The sequence below is a fragment of the Sesamum indicum genome, unplaced genomic scaffold, assembly GCF_000512975.1.
Source record: "Sesamum indicum cultivar Zhongzhi No. 13 unplaced genomic scaffold, S_indicum_v1.0 scaffold00219, whole genome shotgun sequence".
NCBI classification, from domain to species: Eukaryota; Viridiplantae; Streptophyta; class Magnoliopsida; order Lamiales; family Pedaliaceae; genus Sesamum; species Sesamum indicum.
This window is the reverse complement of record NW_011628113.1, coordinates 54,119-60,749: the sequence shown is the minus strand read 5'-3', so window position 1 is coordinate 60,749 and position 6,631 is coordinate 54,119.

The window sequence follows — 6,631 nt, the reverse complement described above, 5'->3', positions numbered from 1 at the left end:
TGGCCTCGTCGTCTGTCAGCAAATGTCATGCCCATGGTCTAAGGAACCGGATATCAACTACATCCCGTCGTCTCTCTCCTCCTAGCAGGTTTTGGAAGAAGGAGACAAATTCATTTACCACCGCCTGCTGCTCCATATGGGTGACTCCGTGTTCATCGTTAATTTGCAAGATTCTCCTTGTTGTCATTCGTTGCGCAATCTTGTGAAAAAAAATCATGGAGCATTGGTCACCCCCCTTCATCCACTCCATTTTAGCTCTCTAACGAAGCATGATTTGCTCTAGCTTCGCCGCCTTGGCCAAAACCATTCGACAACAATGCTCTAGGTATAAGAACAAGTCCTCCTGTCATACTTATGGGAGGTTAATTGGAACCTGTATCCAGGAAGGATTAAATTTATGCAATGAAATTAGATTAGATAAATAAATTAAAAGACAAAATTTAACAAAGAAAAGCCAATTAGGACAATTTTGTGCTCAATTTCGGATGGAAATGAAACCATCCAATAAATCAAAAATCTCTAGGAATAGAACTTTGGGGTTTAAGGAAAAGAGGTACAAAAAGAGAAAATTTAAGGAAAAGAGGTACAAAAAGAGAAAATTTAGAAAAGAAATAAATAAAGAAAAAGACTTAGCTAGAAAAAATAAATGGAAGGCTAAAAATAATACCACAAATAAAATAAAAAGATGTTATATTTGTGGAGAAACAGATCATCTTGCAAATAGATGCAAAAACAAAAAAGTAGAAAGTTAAAAGAAGATAAAAAAAATATTAAAAAATATAATCAGTCTCTTAGATGCAAAAACAAAAAAGTAGAAAGTTAAAAGAAGATATAAAAAATATTAAAAAAACAATCAGTCTCTTACTAATAGACTTGAGAAGATTGAAATTAGCAAAGATAATGAAATAAGAGAAGAAAAAAGGAAGATTTTTTATCCACTTTGGAAATAGTCACTAGTCAAAAATGGAATGTTAAAATTGATTTTTTAATAAATAACAATTTCATAAAAATATTTACTGCTCTTATTGAAAGTGGAGCATATATTAACTGTATTAAAGAAGGTCTTATACCAACTAAGTATTTTGAAGAAACGACCCACTCTTTATCATCTGCCAATGGCCAAAAACTCAATATAAGCTTTAAAATTCCAAAAGCTTACATATGTAATAATAAAACATATATTCCAACAAGTTTCCTGCTAATAAAAGATTTAACAAATGAAATTATTCTTGGAACACCTTTCCTTAAAAAGATTTTTCCGATAAAGAATATTAATGAAAAGGGTATAATAGGAACCTTTGATAATGAAACAATAAAATTTAGAATTATGTAAGAATGAAATTAATTCCCTAATTAAGAAAAAACTAATTAGGTCCTCAAAATCACCATGGTCATGTACTGCATTTTATGTTAACAAATATGCAGAAAAGGAAAGAGGAAAACTCAGGCTTGTGATAAATTATAAGCCTCTTAATAAAGTCTTAAAATGGATAAGATATTCGATTCCTAATAAGAAGGATCTGTTAGATAGATTACACAGGGCAATAATTTTCTCAAAATTTGACTTAAAATCAAGATATTGGCAAATTCAAATAAATGATTCAGATAGGTACAAAACAGCATTTACAGTTCCATTTGGATATTATGAATGGAATGTTATGCCATTTGGATTAAAAAATGCACCTTCAAAATTTCAAAATATTATGAATGATATTTTTAATCAATTCTCTAATTTTATCATCGTCTATATTGATGATATCTTAGTCTTCTCAAATAGTATCAAGGGTCATTTTAAGCATTTAGAAATGTTTAAAAACTTAGTTATCCAAAATGGTTTGGTATTATCAAAATAAAAAATGAGTATTTTTCAGACAAAAGTTAGACTTCTTGGACATCATATTGAAAAGGGAGAAATTATACCCATTAATAGAAGTATTGAATTTGCAGATAAAATCCCTGATAAAATCATTGATAAAACTCAATTACAAAGATTTTTAGGCAATCTGAATTATATAGCCCCATACTATAAGAACCTTGCCCAAGATACAACAATATTGTAGGATAGGCTTAAGAAGAATCCATCAGAATGGACTGATGAACATACAAAAGCAGTTAGATTAATTAAACAGAAGGTAAAATCATTACCATATCTAACTCTTGCTAATCCAAATTGGAAAAAGATTATTGAAACAGATGCCTCTAATATTGGATTTGGAGGAATACTAAAACAAATTGATGAAAATATGCAAGAGTACTAGTTAGATTCCATTCGGGGAAATAAAAAGCAGCCCAAAAAAATTATACTACGGTTGCTAAAGAAATTCTTGCTATTGTAAATGTGTATTAAAATTTCAAAATGATTTAGTTAATCAAGAATTCACCATTAGGACAGATTGTTCTGCTGCTAAATTTATGTTTTATAAAGATTTTAAACATGATGTTTCTAAAGAAATGTTTGCTAGATGGCAAGCACATCTTGCCCCATTTAATTTTTCTATTGAACATATTAAAGGAGAGACAAATAATCTCCCTGATTTTCTATCGAGAGAATATATTGATGGAGATGAATCCAGATGAATTTGGAAATGAAAGGTTTAGAGGGATGAATATTTCCTTGAAAATTCCAAATGGTTGGATGGAAGAATTAGTCATAGGAGAAAGATTCTTTATGAATGGGGTCCATTGGCCTATTTACCAATGGAAATTTTGGGATGAACCAATTGAATATAAGACAAGATTAAAAAGAACTCAAAAAATAATCAAAAAGTGAATTGATAAAATCAAGAAAATAATTTCTGACATTCTCATACAATTTTCAGATGCAAATGTCACTGCAGAAAATCGTATTAAACAATTTTGGATAGCAAATTTGCTATACCATTAGCTTTATTTGCTATACCATTAGATAGCCTTTATGCTGGCTAATGAATTATCTTTATTTTTCAGGAATGCTCCCCCAAAGGGGAAGAGGAAGAAATTCCTCCTCTAATCAAAGAGGAGGTAGATTTCGAGCAGGTGATATTGTCAGACATGGAAATAGGACCTTAGTAAGGGAAAATATTTCTGGAATTAGAAAATTTAATAACATCCCTGAAGAAGAAAATAAACTCTTCAAACAGTTTCTTGAATTTAAAAAAAAGGAACATAAAAAATTAACAACTAATGAATCATCAGCATCTTATGCAAAAATGGTGCAAAAAGATCAAGATGAATTAATTAATTACAAATTTAGTGAACACCACGAGGTAATTATTCTTCTTGAAAATGATGATTTGAGGTGGGAAAATGATCCATGGTATCTAATGAAAAGGTACCTTAATGTTGCATCTTTTTCAGCAGGGTCATATAAACCTAGGGCACATTATGAATGTATCCTTAAGGCAACTCAGAGTGTTGAAATTAATCATACATTTTCCAGCAATGGGAAGGAATTTAATTATTCAAAAGCAATAATTAAAAAGTTTATCACTGCTATAGAGTGGGGAATTAACCCATTTAGGGGAAAAAGAATACTTTCACCCAGAATCAAAAAGTACAATAAAGTTTAATTACTGGGACTATGTTGAAGCATTTAATAAAGCTTTTCTTTATGAAAATTGTAAAAGAAAACATACATGATTTTTAAAAATTTGCCCATTGGTTTTCCAACAAGAAATACCGAATTGGGTATTCCAATGGTGGATAAGTTTTGGTCCATCAATTTCTATTCTTCCTGAAATCTTCCAAGAATACTATACGGAATGGTTAAATTATTCGCCAAAAACAATCCAAGCAGAAAAATCGAGAAAATGGATTGAAGGAATGACTTTTCTTTATTTCTTTATGGAATTCTCTATCCCATGGATCTGGAAGTGGCTACCAGAAGTAGGAATTACCCTACAAAAAATCCCATGCATAAAAAGGAGGTATTGTTCAAAATTTTGGAACAAGTTGATGTAAATTGATACCGAGACCAAGAAATACTATGGTCAAGAAATCATCAATGAGATGGAAGAAAAATTGCAAGAATATAAAGTTCTTGCAGAGAAAGAAGAGAATCAGGCACCCAATCTTTTTGAACATATCTCCCAAAGAGTTCTGAATAAGAAAGGGGTAATCACAAAAAATTAAATAATTGAGGAATACCTCAAACAAATGCAAAATGATCTAAAAAAAAATCTTTTGGGAATTGCTTCTCCTATGGAGACTTCAAGCAAACCTGGAGAAAATAAATTTTCTTGTCTCGCTGGAGAATCTCAGAATCCATTGGAGGAATTTTCTCAAGAGGAATTTCTTGATAATTTATTTAAAGAAATTCGGGTGACATTAAAAGTAAAATTAAAAATGAAAATTTCAAAATCATGTGAAGATAAAAAAGACCTCAAGTAATCGAAATCGGAATCAGAAGAAAGCGGCTTCTCCAAACTAATGAAGAAATAAGGTGACATCAGAGCAAGTCAACAGAATTGACCAAATGACACGTGTTAACAATGAAGTGACACTTGGCAGATGAAGGCCATGCAGACGTGAAAAAATGGTTGCAAGTCTGGACCATCTGGTTATTAATATAGCCCCTTCTCCCCTTTTTTCAGAGAGCCATCGGAAGTCTTCATGTGTTGAAGCAGAGGCACTTGTACTTGTAATTCCTTAGTTATATAAAAAGTTTTATTTTGCATAAGAAGAGATACAAGCTACCTATGAGTTCTCTTATTTAACTTTCTGCATTTGTTACTTTCATTCTTGCTTCTGTTTTGCTTAGCCTAATGCAAGGCTAAATTACTGCTGCTGAATTATTCAACTACAACGGAGATAGCATGGCTATATATATATAAAAAAAAAGAGTATTTTTCGTTACTGATAAAGATAAGGAGAAATTGAAAGAACATAAAGATAAGACATTCTAGGTCGTCGATTTTAATTATGAGTATGAACAAGGTCGGCCTTGCCAATACTGCCCGATTTTGCCGTTCTTTGGCGTTGTTTTTTGGCTTTAGTATGGTATCTTCTTACCAAAAATTCATACATGTATCAGAGCCTTGTTGTTGAAGTTGTATTGAATAATTCGGCAGTACTTTATTTCTTTGCTTAATATGCAGTATGTATTTGATAATAATAGTAGCCAAGTTAAGAATGCTAAGAAAGTATGAACTCCCAAGAAATTTAGATCAACTAAGTAAATGAACAATTCCTAAAGTAAATCCTATATTAATTTACAATTTCGAAAGATTTGATTTCTGAAAAACTAAATAGGTAGTAAAAACTACTGAAGAATCTATTGCTCTTGATAGTAAAAGGGTATCTTTGTCAAATTCAACCTAAAAATGGGTTAAAATATGCTAAAACTAATCCAATTTCAAACATAGGGTAAGTGTCTCCCACTTTATGTTATTTCTATTAGATAGGGTCTTTGCTAAATGTTAATGAATATAGATTTTTTTTTTTTTTTGCCTATTTTCTCAACATAGGACCTTTTTATTTTTTAGCATTTTCAAGATAAGAAAGGGGGCAAAATACAATTTATATTTTTTTCTTAAAATTTCAATTGAAAAATTATTAATGATGATGATGATTGAACAATTCTAATTATTATTTTTTGATTATATATATAATGAGATTAAAAAGTTTAATCAATAATTACGATATCTTAAAATTCGGGCACCCGATTCTTACGAAATTTAAATATACACAAAACTGTGTCAATTAGATCATATCAGACGGTATGATTTAAAATCACACGGCCTGATTCAATGATACACCGTCTTGAATGATTACTCTTATGTTTCGAGTACGATATCTCGACATCCGTATATCCAATAAGTTTAAACTTTACCCAATGTATTTTTCTATAATGTTTATCATATCTAATGGTCTGATCTGAATTTTGATGGTTTGAGTAACCCATGTTGTTCAACAATGTAAGATGGTAGTTACATCAATGTTATACTAACATTTATAAATATATAAATTTTGCAGATTATGAACATATAATAATTTCAACTATATCTATGTAAAAATTTGATGATTCGATCTCATGATTTATAATAATAATAATAATAATAATAGTAGTAGTAGTAGTAATAATAATAATATAATAGTAACACAAAAAGTCATACCCATCTCTTTCTCTCTCTTTTTATCCTTTCTTTTCTTCTTCCTTTTTCTTTCTCTCTTTCTCTCTTTCTCTTTCTATCTCCATTCTTTCCTCAAACCATTCTCTAAGAACCCTAGCCCCCAAATTCACGACAACAAGAAAGGCAAGTCGGCAACAAAGACAACGACGAGTGCGGCTTCTAGGTAATCTTCTTTCTCTGTTGAAAACTCACAAAAAGGCCCAGGAAAAAAGAGGAAGTTCTTGTGGAAAAAAAGACTTCTAAATTCATCTCATTCTTTTTCTTTTTCTGAAAATTTTATGTTAGAGAAGAAACCTATACTAAAACTGAACTAGAGCAAGCTAAGTTTGTTGAAGTAGTGTATTTGTAGTATACATAAGAACTAAAGATTTATCAGTATGACTAGAGATGTCACAACTCTGCCTTTTCTGGTGTTTTTTTTTTTTTTTGGTGGTACATTTCAAGGATTCTTGTTTAATACTAACCGGGTTCTTTATTGGTCTTGTTGTTGGATTCTTGTTTAATACTAATCGGATTCTTTA